At 45.9% G+C, this 24,961-nt stretch overlaps 1 protein-coding gene across 7 annotated transcripts in view; it reads right to left on the bottom strand.

Moving 5' to 3' along the window:
- BRD9 (bromodomain containing 9) overlaps window positions 1-24,961 on the bottom strand; it is a 1,136,180-nt gene that overhangs the window by 805,392 nt on the left and 305,827 nt on the right. The gene's annotated exons all lie outside the window — the stretch shown is intronic.

Raw genomic sequence — 24,961 nt, 5'->3', positions numbered from 1 at the left:
ACCATGACAGCTCTCCTTCTAATATTGCTTTTTTTTTTTTTTTTTAAACCCCACCTCCACAGCAATTAAACATTTGCACATTTGAAAGATACAAACAGAAGATGTGTTGTGCTTGGTAGTATGGCTCATATTTGGTGAGGGCTCTGCAAACCACGTAGGCCTCCGAGACTGCCAGTACCACTCAAAGCACTAAGAATAAGATCTTATCCAAGTCGCTTCCATGTATATTACTGCCTGCAGCATACAATCTGGGGCAAGTTGACTTACACACAGTAAAAAAATGGACTCCACTGTGTGACAAGGCCAATAGTACACAGGTGTGGAGAGGGAAAGAATACCCTATCCTGCCAGTAGTAGGAGGTCTACCACGGAGAAATGCAGAGCCAGTCCTACCTTTGAGGTGGACAGTGGAAGCAGAGAGGGCCCCCAATTCTAGCCCTACCCTTTGGCGAGATGTTTGTGTGCAGACTGCTGCTAACGCATGTCATGCCTCTGCAAGCTGCTCGCCAGAAGGAGAGAAAACTCATTAGGATGTACGCCATGAGAAGAGTGCAGAAGGACCATTCAAGTGGAATGGAGATCGGCCGCATAGAGAGAGAACATCGCCTTTGAGAGACCAAGCTTTTGCATTGCTGTCGATCTGCATTGATAAGCTGCGACAGGGAGAGATGCTGCAAAGCTCTCATTACAGGGAGAGGAGTTTGCACAACAACCCAAGGGTCCCCTAGACCACCAAGGAAAGAAAGGGGTGAAGGATCCACCCTCCCTAAATGGATTTACTGGGAGATCCCATGGAACTGGGTCCTGGAACACGAACAAACACTGGCCTTAGAGATCAGCCATCTTTGCTATGTGGCAAGCCCACACTGAGAAAATGGATGGGGCTTCCCCCCCTTTTTATGACTTTTCCACTCCCTCTAGCCCCCTACCCCGGAGAGGGGATGTCAGGGCCAGATTGTCCAGGGAGAGAAAGGAGGATATAAGCTGGGGACAGGAAGTATGGGTTATTCGGGTGATGTTAGAGGTGGAAGTGGGGGATGACCAAGAGACCAACAGTAGGAAGGCTGGAGCAGCAGAGTCTAGAGGCAATATGTGAAGCAGGTGAGGTATTGGTGAAGGCGTGAATGTGGTTCTGCAGTGCGAGTGTGCATGGTTGTCTGACAAATGGGTAGACAATGTAGTGCAAGGAGTGATTTTGAAGCAAATGCTACTGAGTAAAAGGGGGGTGTCTGAGTAGTTAAGGGAGTTGTAGTGGTTTGGAGTGGGGTGCAGGGGGTTTGGAGGGAGGAGAAGTTGCCTGGAGGGGAGAGAACAAGTAGTAGAAAGGGAGGAGTAGTAGTGTGGAGGAGGGAAAAGAGCAGTGAAAAGGGGTAGTATTAGCAGAAGGAGGGCTAGCATCAAGAGTGGAGACAAGTCCAAGGAGGAGTGAGAATATTGAAGGGACAGAAGGAGGAGTGAGGCAGAGTGGACAAGAGGAAAGAGTAGTAAAGGGAGAGGTGAGAGTGTGCGAGTTAGACAAATCCGGAATCAGAGTATACTCTCCTGCCAAGGCTTTTTCATGTGTTCCACTTGACACACTTGCGAACTTGCATATATTTAGCATTCATTCTATTATTCCCCCTTTGTAAATATTGCGTTTCACATTCCCTTTTGTGCGCTTCATTTACTCTTGTCTGTCCTTGGTAAGGTTACTGAAGCGCCCTGGTGTCCCAGTTTCCCTCCTGAGGACTCACTGGCTTTCTGTGGCGTTCTTCGGTTCTCCTGCGATATAGGCAAAGCAGCTAAGGAAGTGTAAAGTTGGCAATACAAATGAACATAATAAATGCGCTAGTACAACTATAAATAACGGTACGATCCCTTCTGGGAAAAATAGCAGTAGAGTTGCCCGCTAGCTAACCTTGGTTCTGCCCCTGCGTATACAAATAGGAATCAACGAGGAGAAGTCTGTTTATCCAATAATAATGTGTCTGATGAATCAGTTAGACCCTCAAATTCTGGGGGCACGAGCAAAGATGTTGGGTACTGGCAACAGTTGCCATCAGTGTTGAAGTACCTTTTTGCCACATTAAGTAAATGACATCGACCTCCTCTGTTCTTGGAATACGAGGGGGTTTTCACATTTGTTTGCAATGGGGGCCTGTGGTCAGTGATGGATCTATTTTCGGTAATAGTGTTGCAAGAAACATGGCTTGTGGAAAATGTATATTTAGACGGCCGAACGACAGTTAAAAAAATGGCTTCCAAAGGTCGGTTGGTTCACCCAAAAGGCGGGCTGTTGATATTGGTATAGCACCCTTGGTCACTCATTGAGATACCTAGTATGTCCACCTTGGTGCTAGCTGCTAAAATAGTCAGGGCTGAGGTAACTCCGATAATCTACCTAAAGGCATTTCAACTCAAAGCAATGTTAAAGCAGTGAAACAGATTATTGAAATGTTTAAGCAAAAGCTTGCAATTTGAGTCACAGGAGAGTTCAATGCAGATATAGAGCTATATGATAGCGACTTTCAAGTGTCATCAGTATCCGCCCCTATGGGCCAGGGTGGTTTACAACGAAAGAAGAGTGTATGGACACCTCTTTTTGAAGTTCAAGGCTTTACTTGTTTGAATGGGTTCTGTGCTGGAGACGCGCAAAGGGATTTTACACGCGTGAGTAGTACGAGTGCTACAACGCTAGATTACGTGTTTGTGAACCAATCTGGTATAGCACTGGTCAAGGATATGGCAATATCCCCTGTGCCCCCGGGGTGAAAGTGACCATTTACCCTTATGCGTTTTGTTTAAATCTATGATTATATCGGCAATGCAAAGAGAGCAAGATTTCAACAGCAATATATTTATAAATGGTGGTGAGAATCGTATCCAATGGCACCCCTGTAGTTTAGGCAAAGGTTAAGTGGCTGCTGCCCAATTGTTACCAGTCTTTATAGAGCAATTCTCGCGTGATACATTCTCCATTCCAACCAATATAGGTGAAGCTTTTTCATCAATGATTGGGTCTATAAAAAACTTGATTGGTAAACAAAGGAGTTATAAAACTCCCTTTGAGTGCACTAATAAAATATATCACAGGCGAAATAATTACAACCCAAAGATCAAGGCTGCCAAAGAACAAGTTTCTTACCAACTGGTAGCGTTCTTTCGACTGGATGTTCCTCCAACGTATTCCACATCTTTGACATGTAATGTCCACAGCTGTGCACTTCGGGAACTTTTTCGGCAGAGGGCGTCCTGCGTCGATGGCGTTGGGTCCATGTCCCTCGGGGGTCTCTGTCGAGGATGACGTCACAGGATGTTATAAATAGGACGCACAGCGCCCATAGCCTCAGTTTAAGTTCCCCCCTCCAGAATGTGTGGCACCAGTCTGATGCCCGCTGGACTGCACTTAGCCTTGCGGAAACGGAACCTGCAATCGCATAGGTAATTTTCTGGAGGGGCAGGCTGAGAGTGCAATGTGGAATTCGTTGGAAGAACACCCAGTCGAAACAACGTTACCAGCTGGTAAGTAACTTGTTCTTCTAATGGATTCTGTTCTCCAACGCATTCCACATCTTTGACAGGCTCCCGATGCAGTACCAGGAAATGGAGGAGGATAAAGAATTTAGAGCACCCAATTAGATTGCGGAATAAAGAACTGCCTTCCCAAAGGCCATATCCTGATCATGGATTGTATCCAGGGAATAATGTTTTACAAATGTATGGATTGAAGCCCAAGTAGCGGCATCACAAATATTCCTAATAGGAACACCCTGCTGGAGGGTGGTGGAAGTAGCCACGCCCCTAGTGGAATAAGCTCTCAACCCATCAGGAGCGTCTTTACCCGCCAAACTGTAACACTCCGTAATGGTAAGGATAATCCACCTCGACAAGGTCTGTTTGGTAACAGCCTGGCCCAATCGGTGTCCAGCATATCCTACAAAGAGTTGATCGTCCACTCTGACCCACGAAATCCTAGAATTGTAAAAGCTAAGAGCTCCCCTAGGATACAACCGATGGAGACACTCCTCTTCCTTACCAGGATGAGGAGGAGGGTAGAAAGATGGAAGAACCACCTTTTAACTCAAATGATATTCAGAGACTACCTTAGGTAGAAAAGAGGGAGGTACTCGCAGTACAACCCTGTCCTTGTGAAACACAGTAACGGGTGGCTTAGCTGAAAGTGCCTGCAATTCACTCACTCTGCGAGCGGAAGTAAACGCAACCAAGAACACAGTCTTGAAGGACAGTAATCTCAAAGGACAAGAGTGCAAAGGTTCAAACGGAGCACCCATGAGAAATTTCAAAACCAAATTCAAATCCCAAACCGGCACCTTAGCTGCCACCCTTTTTAATTTATATCTGGCAGATCTCCAAATGCAATTTAACAATAACAACATTCATTCAGTTAAAGTAGGTTCTGAGCGGCTCAGCTGGCTGGCATACGCTGAAGACTTGCTGTTACTGGATTATACCCCTAAGGGTCTCCAGGCACTGATTAAAGGGCTAGGAGTATTTGCGAATGAAAATGGCCTAAAGGTGAATGTATCAAAAAGCAAGGTCATGGTGTTTGCTGCAAAATGAAACCAACGAAGAGGCTCTGCAGGTTCCTTGATGGTACTAAATTTGAGTGTGTCAAACTTATAAATATTTGGGTCTTCATGTTGACGATAAACTCAATTGGAAAGTCCATTGGGAACAAACTAAATGCAAATGTTTGAAAATGTTAGGCGCCATCAGTTCCTTCATGGGATGAATGGTGGTGTCTCAATCAAAACAATCGTGCTCCTGTATTCTTCTAAAAATGTACTTTTGCTTACTTATGGCATAGAGATTTGGGGCCATGCATTTATAAGAGATCTTATTAAATTTGAAGCGATAATGCTACGTAAACGGTTTTGCATGCCGCACTCTTTGCCTATAGATTATCTGCACCTCAAGTTAAATTTGATTGGAATTACATCTATCTTGATATCTAGAACATTTGTGTGCTCTCTAAACTTGCTAGCACTGAGTAATGGCACTGCGATGGTCGACTAGGTGAAAGCTTGGGTAAAATATTTACTCTCTTTCATTTGTGGAATAGTGGTTGTGATTTCCCTGTGGTTCCAAATAATGTTTCTAAAATGAAATGTTGGCTTAAGCAGAAGTTAATCAGTTACAGCTATGGAAATTATATAATTGAACTATTTACAAAATCTAATAGTGGTCCATTCATTTATTACGGAACCCTCTGCAGCAATAACCCAAAATATATTGATGCCTCCTCTGAGAGTGGGACTGCGAGACAGTACCTACTACTTAAGTTTAATCATAGCGCAGTGCTTGAAATTGAAGGCGCTAAAAGAGGCACTCCACGCAGTATACGTTACTGTAAACTATGCAGTGAAACCGAAATTGAATCTCCGCAACCCATTCTGATCAAATGTGTGAGTTTAAATAGTATTAGATTCAAATGTATATGTTACGATAATCATATAGATTGTACTGATACGTCTATGCTTTGGAAAATATTTATGGAGGGAAATTACTTACATTTTATGGAGACATTTTATAGGAAATGTACTGAGATTTTTGATTTATTGTGATGTTTTTTCATTATCTTTTAGATCTATTGTAATCACGTTTTATCTTTGATGTGTTTAAGGATTTTATGTTTATGAAATGTATGTTTTTATGTTATTTATACAAAGCTATGCGGCTGTATGTATATTATCATTAAATAAATAGACAGTCCACACCCGTATATTTAAATGTGTATTCATAATTCAAGGATAGGGACATAACATACAATGACAAAGGCAGGAGAAAAAGGGGACCAGACTTAACTAACACATTAAAAATACCAGAGTGCCGGAACAGGAATTTTACATTGTCCTAAAAGGCACAACCGGCACCTGTAACATTTTATAGGCCCAATACCTGGTAGCAGGCATAAACACGAATGCAAGGGGGGGAAGAAAAGGGGACAGCCATTATAACAAGCTGTGTGACAGGGCCAGCCTGGGGCAGGATGCCTACACGAGTGAAAGCCAGAGCCGGTCCTATCCCAAAGGGAGAAGGTGGCAGTTGGGAGAGCTCTAATCAGTGTCCCTTCGTTATGTGCCTGCGTGCTCGGACACAGTATCACTGTTGATCCCCCCCATATCTTTGTTGCAAGATGCTGGCCAGTTTCTCTCTGTTTTAGAGAAAGAACCATGAATACCAACAGCTCCAGCGGTGGACTGAAGAGAAAAAACCCCACAAGAGCCCCTAGAGAGCAACTGCATAGAAATGCAAGCTAACCGGCAGCACAATGCAAGAAACAGCTATATGACACTGGCTACAACAAGTGTCAGTGCTTAGGAGGAACATTCCAATCTGCTCCATATATCAATCTGTAAACAAGCTGCAAAGAGGCTCCTCGACAGACTTTGGAAACCCTCACAGGAACTCTAACATTTACTATAGGGTTCTATGTCCCTTTGCCGAAAACAGTTTTTCCGGAATAACATTTGTTTCAAAGAAATTACTCCCACTTGGGATGGCCTCAGTTCCTGTCCCTTCTTTATGTGCCTGTGAGCTAGTAACACTATTGATCACCCCATATCTCTCCTGCAAGATGCTGCCCATTTTTTCCTCTGTTTTAGAGAATCATGAATACCAGCTGCCCCAGCGATGGACTGAAGAGTAAACATCTCACAAGAGCCACTCACTTTCTAAGAAGCTTCTGAAGCTGAAGTAATGCAAACCTACTGCCCTCCTCCAGCACTTGTATATGAAAGTTGGCTAACTTGATGCTCTTTTCCACTGACAATCTGTACAGGGTTAGTTTGGTGTAAAGTGACGATTTAGGTTGTTTCTCCTGGGCTTGTAAGCCTTTTGACAACCTCTAAAGTTGAAGGTTAGAGCGAGGGCCAACTATTAGACAGCACAAGGCAAGGAAACGGCTATGCAACGCTGCACTGCCAGCCACGACTGTCAGCACATACACGTAACACTGCAATCTGATGCATATAGCAACATTGCTTACCTCTAACAGAGTCACAGAGACTGTATTCAGCTCCATGGAGAAACAACATTCGCAGCTGGGGAAGAGCGGTCAGCCAATCAGGTGGCTGGAACAGCGGGCGAGAATACACATTTTATGTGGGAGGCAAATGGGAGCCTATCCTGTGTTGCCTCCCCAACCCCACCCAAAACAAACCATACCCCTTCCCCAACGCTCCCTACCTACCTGCTTGACCAGAGCTTTGTGCCCCGGCCCCTCCTGCTCCCAGACACCATAGAAATGGAAAAGGAACTTAGTCCCTTTTCCTATGGCGGCAGCCATTTCTTTCTACCACCCCTCCCCACCATCCCCCCTCAGAGATTGCACAGTAAGCGGAGCCAATCTCATGAAAAAAGGAACAAATTGCATTTCGGATAAGCCCTGGGGTGCGAATAGCTTTCACCCCTGTGTCAAGGGGCAGACATGGCTAGTCACGCCCCCGAGCTGTCTACCTAGGCTCGGGCTGGCAGGCAGTTACCGGCCATGTCTGCCCAACGCGTGGGTGAAAGCCATATTCACATGTAAAAGAGCTGCAGAGTGGTTTCTTGACAATGACAGCAATCACTCTGACTTTGGAAATCCTCACACGAAGTGGAAAATGTACTATATCGAGCCACCACTGACAGTGGGCAAAGACACAAAGCCAAAAAGCTTTTGGATAGTAGGGGTAACTGATGACAAGTACATCCACCTCGGGTCGAGGGAAGCCTGGGTTAGGGTAGGACTGCACATCCATAGGTTAGAGAGTGCAGCCCTTTGTCGATTTTAAAATTAAAACCCTTGAACTATATCTGGGAGTTGGTTTATTCTTAAGGCCAATTAACAAGCGGGGTCCTGGGAGTCCCTCTGCCAGACCTTAGTCCTGGTTATGAGAGACTACCCAGAGTCTTTAGCTCACTATCTTCCACAGAGAAGAAATATCCCAAACATATCAGTCTTTGTCCTACCCTGGGGCAGTCCAGCACCGAAATGCTAGGCAATTCTTCTCTGAACAAGAGTACCAACAGCATCCCCAGACACGTGTTTCGGTCTGGTTGGACCACATCAGTAGGGAGGAGCTGTGCCTCTCTAAGAATAGTGAGCAAGGGGTCCATGTCTGGATTCCCCTAGTGATTTAGGGTGAGACCCAAAGTTACTTGAATATGCAAATTAACAAGGGGGTTCCTGGGAATCCCTCTGCCAGACATTAGTCCTGGTTATGAGAGACTTACCCAGAGTCTTTAGCTCACTATCTTCCACAGAGAAGAAATATCCCAAACATATCAGTCTTTGTCCTGCCCTGGGGCAGTCCAGCACCGAAATTCTAGGCAATTCTTCTCTGAACAAGAGTACCTACAGCATCCCCAGACACGTGTTTCGGTCTGGTTAGACCTCATCAGTAGGGAGGAGCTGTGCCTCTCTTAGTATAGTGAGCAAGGGGTCCACGTCTGGATTCCCCTAGTAACTTAGGGTGAGACCCAAAGTTACTTGAATATTTATTCTTAAGGCCATCTGTGAAAACAGTAAGAGTCACAATACGGTCCGTACTCGAACTACAGCAAATCACAGTGTTTCTGGCCCTCTAGGGCATAGTATCTGGAAAAGCACACATCAAAGCCAAAGACAGGGCTAGAAGGTAGAAAACCATTCTTAAACAGAACCAGAGATGACCAAACAAATCTTGATACACTATACGGGCTAAACACTTCATAAAAAAATAAATATTAAAAAACAGATATAGTGAAAATATTTATTCACATTTCAAGAAGTGGACAACATTCAAAATTAAGGTTACGTACCATCACTCTAGTTCTTAGCCTAGAACTCTCTAAACCCCAACTGCGTACAAGAATAATGTTCAGGGGAAGGTAAGCAGACCCAAAGTCACTTCAGGAGAATTCCAAGGTGAGCAGAAAGGTGCATACAAATAAGCAAGACAGTCAGAAGGCCATATCTGTGAATGGGGAAAATGCAGTTAAGCCCCAGTTTTACACCACAGGTGCCAATTTGGCAGCCAACTCCTCCAGGGAGCCCCAGAGGAGACAGCAAAGAGGTCCACATCGAGGTTCGAGAACCAGGAGCTCCAAAAGAAGTTTCAGCACAGAGGGAAGACACCCACTGCTCTCCAATAGGGAAATGCTGTAGAGACTTGCTTCCAAATGTCTCGACACTAGGCCAAAGAGGCCTCCGAGGATGATTATCAGCGATTACCCATCATTCCAGGACCCAGAGGTATGTACTTGCTGTGTTTGTTTTCAAAAAGCATTTCCTTGAAGGTAAAACAGCCCATTATTACAGGGTTTCTTTTCCTAGGTGCGGTTTACATGGTCTGGTTCCCAGGGACTTTAATCAAGGGCCAAATACGAACCCCACGACAGAAAAGAACAAACGGCCTTCTGACAATGTATTCACTCAAGCCTGAAGCAAAAGCAATGGCAAGGAAGATTCGCAGAAAGAGAGAGAATCTGGCAAATTGGATTCAGCAAAATGGCAGGCCAAAGAATGCTGCAACCCAGCAGCATAAAGACAATGTGGGGGCTACGCAGAACAGTCCAAGGAGCAGACAAAGGTTGGTATTTGTGTCCCAATTCCCTTCACTTTATCCCAGTCTTCACACATCTTTTTTCCCTGCTGCATGTGACTATTTAAACGCTGTCTCAATAAAGAGATTTTAAAAAATGTATGTTTTACCCACTTCAGAGGGATTCATTCAACTTAGGTCATTGTGAAGGCATCATGAAGCAGGACACAGACAAGTTCAAAATAAAATACTTTATTAACTCAAATGTCAGGATGGTAGAGGCCTAACTCGCCCTATGCTAAGAAGGGATTTTGCTTCCTGAATGAAACTAAGCAAAGTGTGAGTCAAGGAGTTCAACTTAAAAGTCTGCCCGTGTCCAAAACCTATACTTGCCCTCACAACTAAAGCTAAACAATGTGTAGGGATGTCAATAATTAAAGAAAAAGTGTTTAACTCAAACTTCTGAGCTTCTTCCAGCTTGCAGCTCTCTTTCAGCTCCCCTTCCCCAAGAGCAAGAAAGCTCCACAAAAGTCTCAAGATTACCTTTCTCAACTTCAAGGCAAAACAGTTGCAAACAACCCTCGGAGTTCCCTTCCCCCAGTTCCAAGCAACACATTTCAAAAACAAAAAGGTCTTGAGGCTCCGCTCTCAAGACAACACGTGCATTTCCTCAAGTCACCGGGTTCCCTTCCTCAAGACTTTAACTTCACCACTTATACTTGCTTCAGTCTTTTCAAAATGTTTAACACAACTTAAGGTCGACCTGACCCTCTTTCTGGCTTGCCTCACCAGTTCATGTACAGTGCTTTTCATTCCAGTGTGCTTGGTTTTCAGCATTTAGGGCTCACTGGTCTAGGCGCAGTTGTCGGACCTCACGGTACACCCATCACAGGTCGCGCAACCAGAATCCCTGGGCTCCTCAGCCCACACAGGTTCTTTGGTAATTGCTCCTGTGCACCAAGTCACCTTCACTTAGTTCCTCTTCATCAGCCTCTTGGCTTTATGTGCAGATTAACCCTCCTCTGGCTTCTCTTTGTCAGCCTCGTGGCTCTACCATCACGTTTGTCACACACCTCTTGCCAGTCTTTGGCCCTGCCTCACTGCATTTACTCGTAAAAGTACACTTTGTGGTCGGCGTGGGTGGGGGGGGCTGTTAACACCCCACCTGTTTATGGTGCTCTGTCAAACTTGCACCCTTTTCTGTCATTTGTTTGCACTTGGGTGATCCTTTGTTACTTGCTTTGCCCATAAAGTTTTATTCCATTCAGTATTTAATATGCTTAACTTCAAGGTTTCAGTCAATTCGTTGTTCAGTGTGCCTTCATGTTGCTTAATTTTAAGTTTCCTTTCAGTTAAGCATTCAATATGCATTTGTTTTTCTTAATTTCGAGGACCGTTACTTATTTGTGGTCCGATAGGAGCGCCCTGGTCTTCGGGCGCCCTCCCGAGACTCACCGGCTTTCTGTGTCTCCTCCTGGCGGTTCCCGCTGCTTCTTCGTTGCTTCTGAAGCCGGGAAGTCCACCTTTGCAAGCACCGCACGCCTGCCGGGTGGTCCCTCTGCACGCCAGAAATGTAAATGCCTCTAGGGACGCGGGTGGCGGGCCGCTTCGGGCTCTCTTGCAGCTCCTGCTGCCCACTCTCTATCACGGAAGCTCCCCGATGTGTGGCAAGTACACAACCCACTTGCTTTGGGCCCTGCAAGCCCTCTGGGATATCTGCTGGCGTCCTGGATCCTTCTCCGGTCCCACTACGGCTGCCTCCTCATAAACAAGGTCCCCTGCTGGTCTCTCCCACACAGGCCTCCCTGTTCCTCTCCTCTCTGCTCCACTGGTCTCCCTTTATACACCTGCAAACCCTTTACAGGCTGCAGGTGTGGATGAATTAGGCCAACAATAGCATTCATGTGCAATTACAGAGCTGCGGTTTGTTGATTCCAACCACTGCAGAATCATTACTCACTGCTTTCCTTTAGAATCTGACACATATTATTTGGAACTCTGACTTCCTGTAGTCATTGCTGGACATTCCTGGTTGCGAGCACAAATAGCCAGATATTTTTCACGGATTACTTTGAGACTTACTACCAATACCTGCTTACATCTATAAATTAATAAACTGTCACATTTTATACTGTTACCCTTTACATCTGTTGGTTTCTTGGCCCTATAAATCAGGGTCAATGTCACTTATTTGATGGTCAAAATGTGTGAATCCATCGGAGAGCTTTGTTTTTCTACTTGTAACCTTTTTGGTTCTGCATTATCAATCCTTCGGAACGTGCCTTAATACCATTTTCACTTCAATGTAATGTTTAACTTCAGCATCCAATGTTCCACTGACTGGTTTCTAAACTGAAATGCATACACTCTTAATGGGTTGTCCTTCCTGCGTGTCATTCTTTACAGCATAATGTGAACTATATTATGTGCAAATAAATGGTATTGTTTACTTGACTCGGCCAGGTTTGTCTTATTGCTCACGTATTCTACTTGTGACCTATATACACTTGTACAAAAGCCACTGTACTATAAAAAAATGTTTATAAAAAAAAGAATAAGTCCGATGTTCAGTTCTGCACTCACCCTCTGGCCCGGTCGTCACGATCGATGGAAAACGTTTACAGTAAAGGACACTAGGGCTGTTCTAAAAAACATCATCATTTTCCCTCCCTTACTTAAACCAGCGAAAAAGGGGCAATGCCAACAGTTTTGGCTTTTGTGTAGGCATGGGAAAAGCACTTGTCGGCACTGCCGTACTGGTATTAACTGGCCATTGATGGTAGCAGCTGCAAACCGGTGCAAGAACCTGGGCATATAATAAGCAGTGTCCAGTAAAAGCATAATACTTCTGCACAAGTCAAAACTGTTGACTTTGCAAATTCTTTTTTCTAACAGGACTTCAGTGAAGGACATGCACAGTGCTTATAAATCGAGTGGCTGAAGGCAGACCTGGTTAAGCATTTGTATTGCAACTGTGGTGCATTTACAGCTCCCATTTAGTCATTAACTCTCAGAAGACTGCATTAAAAAAAACACAGGCAGGCAGTTCGAACATAACGTTTAATGGTAAGGATGGAAACAGTGAGTTTCTAACCAAACATCTACAATCTTTGTGCCCCTCATGTCCCATTTCTCCCTATCTGTACTCGAAGGTAAAGGTTTTGGCTAGAGGGCCACCGAATATACAAAACTAAAAAATGTCTTTACATTTATAACTTACTGACCCATCACTTTAGGACAGACAGGCTGCTCCAGCATCACAGTGGCAGCCCGTTATTGTGACATATTGTTAGATTAAGGCGCTTTTCTTTTCGCAAACACTTTTCCTGGATTCTTCCGGAGGAAGAGTTGTTTATGTATTCATTGAAGATAACTAGGAGCCATTACTACAAGTGACCAACTTTTCATGTTCTTCTCCATCGTTGAATCTTCATTACCATTCATAAAAACATAATAGAATGACAAACCAATCCTTTGTGACTGACAGGTGGGGAGTCAAGGAAACTGGGGTTAGAAGAAGCAACGTAGAAGTAACATCAATTATTGAAACAGGTTCCTTCGGAAAGCTTACCCCGTTTGGGTGTCTACTGGCATCAGAAGCCAAGCAGAAATGTCTAACAAATGTATGTATCCGCATTGCAAATGTCAGAAATCACTCTTTCTTAGAAGATTGGCAATATCTGACTTTCCTCTAGCAAAGTGAGTCCATAGGCTGTCCTGGAAAAGGCGTGTTAACTTCCTGGTATCATATTTTATGCAAGAAAAAAAATACATCACTCGACAATTTTGCGGAAGAAAACCGGTTTGAACCACTCCATAACTTCCTAAGAGCTGTCGGATCTATGTCTTTCAATCTCCTACAATGTCACCTATACTAAAGTTCGTCTGAAAATGACCTCCTACCTAAACATCGACCAATACGCATGCCTAATTTTACCAAAAAGTCGACCCCCAAATCTCAACACTAGTATTTAAAAATAAAATATTCTTCAGCTAAAAATGAATGTGACAATAAAATGGGGAGCAACCTCCCTTTATTCCCCCAATTAGGCACCACCCCCACAACTGCCTTTAATTAAACTCTTTAGTCGGCCGTAAAACTCCTTGCTTTACTCATAACTTGGAAAAACCTGGAGGCACCTCCTTCTACCACTTAGCCGCAAAAACCTGGAACAACATCGCAAAAGAAATAAACACTGAAGATCATCTAAAATTCAGGAAATCACTAAAAACCTGGCTCTTCAACACCACTGACTAAATCTGGAAACCAAAACCGGAAAAAAGACGACTAAGCCGGAAAGGACACGGACATCCCCTACCCGAGAGGGTAGCTCCCACGGCACCTGGATGGGTGACACCGGATAGATTGGAACACAGGCGGCACGCACAGAGACTGAGTCAACTATCCCAGACAATCCAACCAACACTTTCGCCCGCCCCTTAGTTACCGGCAGGTACCACAGTAGCGTGGAATTGTCGAGATATTGGCTATCACCACACTACCTGAGAGGTTGACATAGGCAGGTGCGCTGGCCACAGGAGTAGGAAGGGAGGATAAGGGGAGCTATGAGAGAGCATGTTAGAGGTGGGGGCCAGAGGAGTAAGGAACCCTGTCTACCAGTCGGACCCAGATCAGGACAGAGCCGCATCAGGGGAGACTACGCAAGCCGAGCGCCTCAATTCAGGATAGAGACGCAAACTAACCAACCCCACTAACAATTCCCCTTTCTGCATACACCTCTCAAACTCCAAACCAAACACAACCAAAACCTACAGCACAACAAACCGCACAAACTTCACTACATTCCAACAACAAAACAAAAACACACATAGTCTTGCACAACAGTACACAACGACTACCGGCCGCAAACACCCCAGGCCCAGCCAACGGACACACCGGGCTGAGGCCGCCCACAGCACATCACTGCTCTCTTGCACTTTTCCTGCTTCCTCCCACTAACTCAACCTCCCCTCCTCTTTCAGAGCCGCCAGAGCGCCAGGGGACCACTCCGGTGGTGATAGTGCTCGGTACAAATGTCCTTTAACATTAACATAACATACTGTAATCAAATCAATTACTATTCACATGTAGTTGCATGTAGACTCCAGTGACCACTAGAGGGCAGTGAAGCTACATGAATCTTGCCAGAAGAGGCGAGATCGTGAATAAAAGAAATAGGGCTCTGACTGGTGGGGCGAACAAGGGACTGGATATCGAGCTGTCGAAAATGTCATGTTTGCCCCGTCCGGTCAAGATAGTATGAGCCCGTCTAAGATTTGCAAATTCTTCTGAGGTGATGAGAAGTGCTGCAGCTTAGGTCTGGATTGGTATTTTGTTGCCCTAGAAACAGGGCTTAGGAAAAACGCCCAAAACACTATTGTACGACCAAGCCACCCTATCAAAAAGCTTTATTTTAAAGGTCCCAAGCGGATTGTAAAGACTAAGAAACGATCGACTCCTGCTACAAGAGGATTTACAAACCCAAATTACTTATTATTGTACATATATACTCACCTTCCATCTACAGGTAAGTACATTTAACAAATGTCTTCAATTATTTAAAGGTCTTCGGGAAACCTTTCTTTTTGCAGCTTTCCCAACATTGATTTCAATGGGACCCACGGCATATTACCATATGTTTTGGAATCCTGGCTCAACTTGGAGGCAAGTAAAGCCTTTTCAGCTTCACTTACGTGCTCAACTCATCTATTTTGAGGCCACTGGTTAGTCCATAAAGCTATCAGTGCAGGTACATCTCTCCCATTTAGGTTTCCCGCGTTTTCGTTTTTAACACACACCACCTGAAGGGGACTTTTACAGGGGGTACTTTGTAGCCCTTTTTTCCTGGAAATATTTGTGCCAATCACAGGGTGATGGAAGTGAATAGTGTTTTACAACTTTTCTGGTGCACCAACTTATGATATGGCATTTATAACGCACCTATACACAAGTGTTTCAAGGCGCGAGACATACACCATCTTTTCATACCGCATAATGTCGTTTTGAGTATTATACACTAAAAATGGCTTCCCTGTGCGGCTCTTGTGTTTTGCCTGCCTTCCTGCCCTCTCAGGTCAGAAACTAATAAGGACATGCAGTTTCGCGGGATCCGACTCAGGACTCTCGGGCAATTGTATTGTCAGAATGAGCTGGTTCAAACTGGGTTTGGGACAGACTGATCCCAATCCATCCTTCTTACAGGTGCTGTCTATTATGAGTGGGGTAGCTGGCTGTCTATGATTGGACAGCACTTACCTTTTTGAATGGTTGAGATACTTACCAGAGCGGGGCTGGTGCAACCAAACCCCATAACCTGGATTTTGGAGAAGAAAAGGAGCTCTGGAGCTATGCTGCAGGTCACCCATCGGATCTGAGAATCGACGAATTGAAGACTGAACTGAAAATCCAGAGGACAGCTGCTGAAGTGAATCAACATTGCCCAAGATAATCACCAGTGAATCTCTGCTGCCTCTCCTGCGACCAGTAAGGGCACCCACTGATGCCCTTCTTCCCGTGGACTGATGCAATTAACTAGTCCTGCATTGGTGCCCTGCTGTCGGTGGACTATCCTGTGGGCTGACCATTCACCAGTTATGCCTCTTTGATGCAACAGTCTACATCTCGAGCTGGAGCTCGGGACTCTGCAAGTCTTCAAACTTGCATCACAGGATTATAATTCTAATTCTTCTTTTACAACACGTTTGATACCCAAGACCAGTTTCTAAGCGCCCGACTGGGATTCAAACCTGTGTTGCTATACGTCCTTTTGCTTCCAAGACAAACGCACTGCTCCCTGAGCTATCGTCCCGGCCCAATATAGTCTCCTGCATCAGATGCCCTGCTTTATGAAGACGGGCCTGCCAAAAGGCTGATTGCAGCTGCCTCAAGCTCAGCCTGCTGACCCACGACCAGGGTTTTGTCACTGCTGTCCTCCCTCTGATGGGTCCTGGGCGCCGCACGTCATTGTGAAAGTTATTGTGGTTGCTGCCCTTGGGTGCCTGGGCCATGCTGCTAAAAGTCTACTAGAACAGTCCTTGAACTGGAGCTCTGAACCTTTGCCAATCCCGACCCAAACCAGACGCCTACTTCAGCCACTGAGAACGCAATTATGGATACCCACCAACTGGATTAACAAAATAAGTGACACCAGCCATTCGCTAGGGGTGGTTGTTTGGGAAAAAAAAATTCAAAAATTCGGAATATGGGGTGTGATTGGGCCTCCTTCCCCAACCGATAGAGATTGCATGGGCAAAAAGTCAAAACCATACCACTAACCTTTCCTGGCGGTGGAGTTTTAGCCTAGGATTCCTCCCTGGCTAACTCCTAGTGTGGTCGAATTGTGAAAGTACCTGTCATTTTTCACTTATAGATTATATCTTAAAATGATGCTTTTAATCTGCATTTTATCTAACTGTTGGCTATAGGCATAACTTGTGCAGGGTAACAGTCTTCCTACCCACCTTCCAGGAACTTTATGTTTTTATCATGAAGCGATTAACTTGCACATTGCAATCTTTCACTAAAATTACATAACTCACATAACACAATTAAATTCCTTCACAAACATTTCATCAAATCGTCAATGTACTATGAAAACGTAGACCAATCACTTTATCCATATATAACAAGATTTAAAAAAAACATAAAAACAATGTAGTGCAAATTTCCCCACAATGATTCCTAAAACTCCCAAAATAAAATGTTACCTATCCATGCACAAATTTAGAAATTAGCTAGCAATGAATTACAAAACTAGAAAATAACTTTTATAAACCTAATTACCGCAAGAGATAAACTGACACTTCCCACTAAACAAAATGTCCGACCAATCATCGTACGTGAGCAATTTATACTTCTCTATGCATCTATCGAACAGTATGATTCTCCATCAGTTTTTTACAATCAACCAGCAGATACCTTATTGTTTCTAACTCTGAAGGAAGCAGACAAAATCCTCAAACACAAATTCTTATCTAGATTCGCTCTCATGCCTAGAACCTCTCTTGCGGGAAGTAAGTTAAATCGCATTCTTAAAAATACATTTCTAAACCGGGGATTAGGGAATTTCCTTAAATAATTTGTCAATTGATTTAAACGTTTTTGTTTTGCTTTTTTAAGATTCACAAAAACCTTATCAGAGGAACATTGGTCTTGCGTTCATATCCAATCTGTAATCGAAACTTTGCTCTTAGCTACTACTAAGAGCAGCTTTAGGGGAAGCAGCTTTAGGGGCTGGTTGATGCTCAGTGAATAGTTGTACATTGATTGTAATCCTTTTTTGGCACGTTCATGTACTCTAGTGGAGGGGTTTGAGTGTTTTTTAAAATCGATTTTTTGACCAACTTGTGCTATTGTGATGGGTTTCTCTTGTGTTTTGGCAGCTTCTGACCCTGTTTTTTTCTGTGCTGGCCCGCATGTAGAGTGTGCAGTCCCTGGGGTGTAGTCCTTGGTTTGTGTCTGGCTTTCTCCCCCCCCAGCTCACCCACCTCCCCTGATTGGTACGTCCACCTGGTCATAACTGACCTTCCCAGGGCAGCCCTCTGCCCGTGCAGCCCCTGCGGTAAAGGGTGGCTCCCACAGAGACGGCTCCAGATTGTGTCTGCGGGGGAGGCCAGTGGCCAGCCATCGACCAGCAGCAACCATCAAGGTAGGTGTGGCCTGGGTGGGGAGGAGAGCAATTACTCTACTCCAGAAGCCCTGCCACTCTATCTGCCCTCAGACCATAGCAGACCAGGACATTAACACTAACCTGCTTAACAACTAGATAAAATTATGAACATTAGCCTGCGTCGCATCGAGATAGGATTGTGAATGTTAACAAGTGCCACACTTAGAACTGTGAATATTAGCACATGCCACATTTAGATAGCATTGTGAACATTAGCCTGCGTCACATCTAGATAGAATTGCGAATGTTAGCCATTGCCACATCTAGACTGCATCGGGAATATTACCAATGCCACATTTAAATAGAATTGTGAATGCTAGCTTGCTTCGCATCGAGACAGGATTTTGAAGGTGGGCCAGTGCCACATTTGGATATAATTGTGAATATTGGCATGCGTCATGAAGAGGAAGTGTCGAGTATCGTCCCCACTCCAGTTGCCACTCTCTCATTGCCTATTGAGTTCACACCAAAGTATGTGACGTATGAAGAACAGTTGAATAAGCAAAGAGCAGCACATGGGCTCTGCCCAGTACCTATCAGGATGACAGCATCTATTAATATACCAACACCTAAGAAAACCTGGACAGTAAGGTATCCATTAAAAAAGCCATACCTACATTCTAAACAATATGACGGTTGTTTGAATAAAAACCCCAAAGAAGCAAAGAAGATAATGAAGGAAGATGAGTGGTGACGTCATAAGAAATCAGACTGACGCACATATAGAAGATATAATGACCTGAGAATACTGACAAGAGGCGAAATATAGAGAAGACACCATGGATAAGTGACATCTTGAGTCCAAGGTGAAGAAGTTGATGTCAAGATGAAGAAACTGATGCCACATACACGATGAAGATATTTAGTTAGTTTAAACGTGTACAGATGCAAGTAACTGCAAGAGGCAAAGAAATGGTGAAGCTTGCTTATGCTAAATAGTCGATAGATTGCAGCAAGCACCAACATTTACAAGTATATACCTCAAGAATCACTTTATGTATGAATGCAAGTCCACTATGCATATGAGCAGAAATGAACAAAGGTTACAAAAGGCCTCAGATGGAGTATGTCGCAGCAAGAAAATCGAGAATCAAGACAGAACAAAACTCAGCTAAGGATGACCATGCCAAGTAGCCAATGGCCCTCATTACGACCTTGGCGGAGAACCATGGTGCTATTTGCACCATGGTCCATGGCACTAAGCTGCCAACTCCGCCATGGTGGTTGGCGGACTTACCGCCCCATTCCGACCTTGGCGGGGCGGTAAGTCCCCAATCCCCATTTACCCTTCCCCATTCCCATTTTTGCCCCATAGGGTATAATGGGAGTGGGGAAGGCGTTAATTACGCCACCGTAAATTACGGTGGCGTAATTAACAACAAGGTCCCTTAGCGCCATGGATTTTAACGCCTGCTAAAAGCAGGCGTTAAAATCACCATGGCGCTAAGGGAACTCGTACTCAGGCGGAAAGGGGCGCCATGGTTTACGCCGGCGTAAACCCCTTTCCGCCAGGGTCGTAATGAGGGCCAATGTCTTATCTGGCTGGAGGGAGCCAACATTGGATACAATTAAGGAGACAAAAGAACAAAGGATAATGTTCAGAAAGGTCAAGATAAGCCACAGACGTCGGAGAACTGGTAGAATTAAAATCCAATATATGAAAAGACGCAGAGAAAAAACGATTTCACAGTGTCCAGTCACGTGACAAAGGCAGGCTGGAAGGGTGAAACTTTCACTCCTACGCATGGATCCCCGCCATGCCTATACTCCTCAAAAGTTCTCAGAGCACAGAGCAGAATCAAGGCCAAACTACAGAGAAGTAAATGACACATGACTACTGAGGTGATGATTGATTGTAGCATAATTGGTGGGAAGCTGAGGTGCAGACAAGCTTCTCTGCACCTGGATGTTCTTTCTGCGCGCACACACAAACTCACACTCTCACACTCACACTCACACAGCACTCACTATCATTCATGCAAGCATCCATAACCATACACTCACAACACAAGCATAAACGCATCCATACACATATTTAAATAAAAAATAAATGAACATAAATGTACCTTCTGGAGGGGCCTGCGCGTGGGTGCTGAAATGCCCCGCTCCAGGTTGCTCTGTCCGTATGTGCGAGGAGGCGCAGGAGCTCCTTCTCGCACATACAGACATGCAGTGCCCCAGCCAGCATGTCCAATGAGCTATGCAAGGCTGGCGAAGCAAAACGCCCCCAGCCTTGCATGGCTCAGTGAGCATGTGCGGCTGGGGAACTTAACTGTCAAAGGGAAACATTGTTTCCTTTTGACAGTTCAGCCAGCCCAGGAGTACTCCCTCAGCTGGAAAAAGCAGCTGAGGGAGTGCTCAGTGTTTCACTGGGCTGGCTCCTCGGCTCCTCCATAATGGGTGAGGGGGCCACTGGGTGGATTCCCCTTCACCCTTTATGGATAAGCCGCCAGGCTACGCAGCTAGTAGTTTCAACCATTGTTGCTGAATGAATATTCTTTAATGATCACAATTTGCTTACATTTTAACAAAAAACACCCCTATGGGTACTATTCAAACAGCCTATGACTAAAGGAATGAATATCCATTTGCAACTGTAGGCACTTTTTCATTGGTGCTTGAGACAGTATTATGGTCCAATCCAACCATGTGAGCCGCCCCCGCCCATTTCCTCCCATCAAAAAAAAAAGAAGTTAACCCCTTAAGTGCCAAGGACGAGGTATCTCGTCCTTGGAATTCCCTTCAGGGTGCCAACGACGAGATAGCTCGTCCTTTTTGGCACGTTGTTTTGAGCGATCCCTGCAAAGCAGGGATCGCTCAAAACAGTAATTCAACCCCCGGGCTATGTGAGGGGGAGGTCCCCCCTCACTGCCAGGGGGCTGGATTACCTTCAGTTTCAGGTCGGCGTGCGTAAACAACGCTGACGTGTAAGTGAAAGTAATTTTCACCGCAGCAGCTATTTCGGGCTGCTGCAGTGAAAATGCAAGGTGAGTGTTCACCTTTCTCCGCCTCGATCTCCGGCTGTATTTTAAGCTGGAGATCGAGGGAGGTGTCGTTGGAAAGGGGAGATTCTCCCCTTTCCAACTACACCTTGTGTGAAAGCATTGCTGCTCACGGATCAGGCGCAGGGCGATCGATCCGCGGGCTGCAATGCCCACTACACACCAGGGATGTCTTTGAATGCGGGGGGGAGGTTGGGGCTGCTTACAGTAAGCAGCCCTCTCCCCTCACGGCCCCCAAAGCATGGGGGCACATATGTGCACAACCCTGGGGGGCAGATGGCTGATCATCTGCCCCCAGGGAAAGGGGCAAAATAAAAAAATTAAATGGTATGGGGGATGGGGTGGGGGGGCCGGGATTCTTTTTGCCCCCCTGAAAGGGTGTTGGCCCTCCCACACAAAATGGAAAGGGGGGGCCACCCCTTGTAGCCCTCCCTGGGGCAGATTGCTGCCCCCAGGGAGGGCTGAATGAGATGCTCGACCCTGCATTTGGTGTGGGGGGGTGAGGGGGGAGTATCACCCCCCATTACATTAGAAAAATACCCGGCGGTTTAGGGTGCCCCTCAGCCCGCCCTAAAGTGTAGTGTACCATTTTCCATTTTTTTCTTTGTTTACCAAGCTTGCCTTGGCGCAGAGGAGCACATTGGTGTGCCAATCTGGCCTCAGGGTGCCAAAACCTTACTGCCTCACCCACTGGGGGGCCGGTGCCACAATTTTTTTGGTGGCCATCTCCCCCTCACCCAAAATAGGTGGCAGAGGTACCTCATGCAGGCCTCCCTGGGGGCAGATATCTGCCTGTAGGAAGGGGCAAATGGGTTTTCAGTGGGAGGATGAGGTTCAGTAGACCACCGGGGATGTCTTGCAAGGGGGGGCATGTTTGAACATTATTGATTTGTTTTTGCTGCTGTGACCGTAGGTAACACATGTTTTTTGTTTTGTTTACAGATTTGTCTACACGAGCAGCTGCAACATTATGGGAGTACTGTTTTTTATTATTCAATGGTTAGGGGCCACTGTCAGTGGGGTGGGTGAGACTGGGGCTGGATTTTTGGTGGTGTGGGTGGGAATGGGCCGTCTGGGCAGATATGTTGGTGGGCAGGGACACAATTGCAGGGGCAGGCCACAAATTGCCCCCCATGCCAGCAGAACATTGATGTTTCCCTGGGAGCGGATCCCTCCCATGTGGGTTGTCCGTCTGCAAGCCCAGGCTCCACCTCTGGCTGTGCTACGTTACAGTTGTCACCTCCGGGAAGGAATGGGGATCCTGACGGGGCTCCCTGGAGCTGCTGCTGTGCTTAGGGGACGGTACACCCACATGATACATGGATGTCCAAGGCCAGGGACATCGCCTCCAACCGTCCTGGAGTTGCGGCTGGACCGCATTACAGCTTTTCCCTTTGGGGAGGTATTGGCACACTGCCGGGACTCCCTGGTAGGGGGAGAAGCTGTAACGCAGGGCAGCCAGGGCTCCAGCAAAGTCGGCGGTAATATCACTGGCCTTGGGCACCCTTCTCCCATGTGGGTCTTTACCGGGGGTTCTGGGTAATAAATTCTGGGCCGATTTGCGCAAGTCAGACCTCTGGATTCCCACGGGTGTCCTCTTTTTCGGAAATGCATGGGGTTTCCCGTTTTCCTTGCTGGCTTCGACGCCCTAGGCCCAAATCTGTAGGTTGCCAACATGAACAAAATGTGTTGTGCCGAAAGGCTTGGGATTACCAGTGGGTTACCCTTTTCCTTTTGCGCCCGGTAGGTGCACCCACGCATGTGAGTTACCGTTTTCATCAGGACACCTGTGGGACGCTGGAAGGTAGGCCATGTGTTGTTGGCTGTGTGTTTCGGTGGGTGGCATGAGCTTACAGTTCCTTTTCTCAATATCAGGGTCTTCTGTGCCAAAGTCTCTTGCTTAAGCGGGCCTTCTATGCCAAAACAACAAAACAAAATTTCCTTCCGTTACCTTTTACGTCGGGTGATTAGCCTTCACCCTTGGATCCCCCTCAGTCGATCCTTCTCTCAGTCGTCAGCCTCCCTCAGATCAACCACTCACTGTGGACATCCCTCAATTCGGGTTCATACTGGTCATCGCAATGTTGCTCACTTATCTTCTTCACAATTCTACTCCCGACGTTCCTCAGTCGGTTTTACTATTGCCTTTCAATCACAATTTCCTTATTTGTAGTATTCACAAGTCTCAATGTCTTTTTAAACAACCCCCTCGGTTTAGTTAGGTCCCCTTCATCCGGGCTCAGACATTCCAAAGCACATGCCAATCTTAAACAGAGATTCCGAAGGACGATCTCGTCTCTTTGGGTCACTCTGTTAGTCTACGGCAAGTGCGGGTTTCACACAATCATAGTTCACACGGGGTTCCACCTCACATGGCGCAAACGCCTTTTTCACAATATCAAAACTTCTGCAATGTGTGGAGGATTTTCAGTTGTACAAGGGATTTGGCTTGCCCCTTTTATAACCACCATAACACTTTATTGCGGCCTTCCCTATGCACCTATTGGTACTTGTAGTTTCTTTACACACAGTGTTCAACACAGACTCTTTGTTCAGGAGAGGGGTACCAGCCATAAACCTCAGAACAAGCGCCCATGTGGCGCCGGACCACTATCTCTGGTACCAAGTTTGTTAAAAAAAGACTCTGGTCTATTTATCTTCTTAATGTTGCCACTGCAACCTTGAGCCTAACACAGTCCGGTTGACCATCAGGTTCTTCCTACTCACCGGTGGCACTGAACTCGTTGTCAGTTCCTTTGCCACTGGAGTCAAGGATGGTATCACGATGGTAACTGCATCTCCCCGCCCTGGCTATCAATGAGGGAGGGTTCCATGTACCGCTAACATCCTTCACACCATTTGTCAGTTGCGATTCCCGGTCTTAGATTTCTTTTATCAGAGACTTTGCGGGTCTGGGTTGAAAAGGGCAAAAGCAACTCCCACCTTGACATCCTTTAAGGTCTTGCTGCCTTTCTCCTCCATTTGCACTGCTGTGATGGAATGGCTTCTTCGGGAGTTTGGACTTGCTTGGAGTGTGCTCTTGTGCTCTGCCTTTTATCCCTATGGGCAAGGGAAAGGGTAGTCGTGTGTTTGTAGTTGCCGGCAATTGCCTGACTCTGCCTGACCCTTGTGTTGAAACATGTCAAGTAAACGGCTTGGGTATTAGTCCGTTGTCCTTCATGCTGTGAGAAAGTGTTTAGGTTGGAAAAGGGGGAGTAGAGTTTCTAAGTATCCTACTAGGCAGGATGGGAAAAAGGTGTCATAAGGAAGGGGATACCACGTCTCAACCTTCGGTGTCCCACATCCACTCCCCAAAGACCCCTCATCCAGGTGATCCTCCTGCACTGGTCCACCCCAGTAAAAGATCCAATAGCGATGGTTGTATCCTGGCCAGCCGGATAACAGATCCCTGGGGACTAGTGAGTGAGACACCTTCAGGTTTCTCACACAGGTTAGGGAACTAGCTGCTCTCCACCATTCAGACAATTATAACCAGGCTCAGTCAGACTGAAGACCTAGATAAGAGGTCTGCAACCACTAGGTTGTGAAGTGTTTTGTACAACAACTCCCATCAGCCCCAGACAGCATAGTCAGAGGCAAGGACTAACAGTAGTCAAAGTCCAAAAAAGACCTCTGACCCTAGATGCTCCTGAGCCAACATCTTCCCTGGACACGTCCCATCATTCTGTCCATCTTGTTCACATGCCCCAACGGAACTCGCAATAGTTGCCATGTTCCAAAAATAAAATAAAGATGATGGGGGCATGGCCTGGAGCGCCAGCGA

Source organism: Ambystoma mexicanum, chromosome 5q (assembly GCF_040938575.1).
Source record: "Ambystoma mexicanum isolate Mex_15411 chromosome 5q, UKY_AmexF1_1, whole genome shotgun sequence".
Taxonomy (NCBI): domain Eukaryota; kingdom Metazoa; phylum Chordata; class Amphibia; order Caudata; family Ambystomatidae; genus Ambystoma; species Ambystoma mexicanum.
The sequence above is the reverse complement of the archived record's forward strand: the minus strand, read 5'-3'. Positions and strand labels throughout refer to the sequence as shown.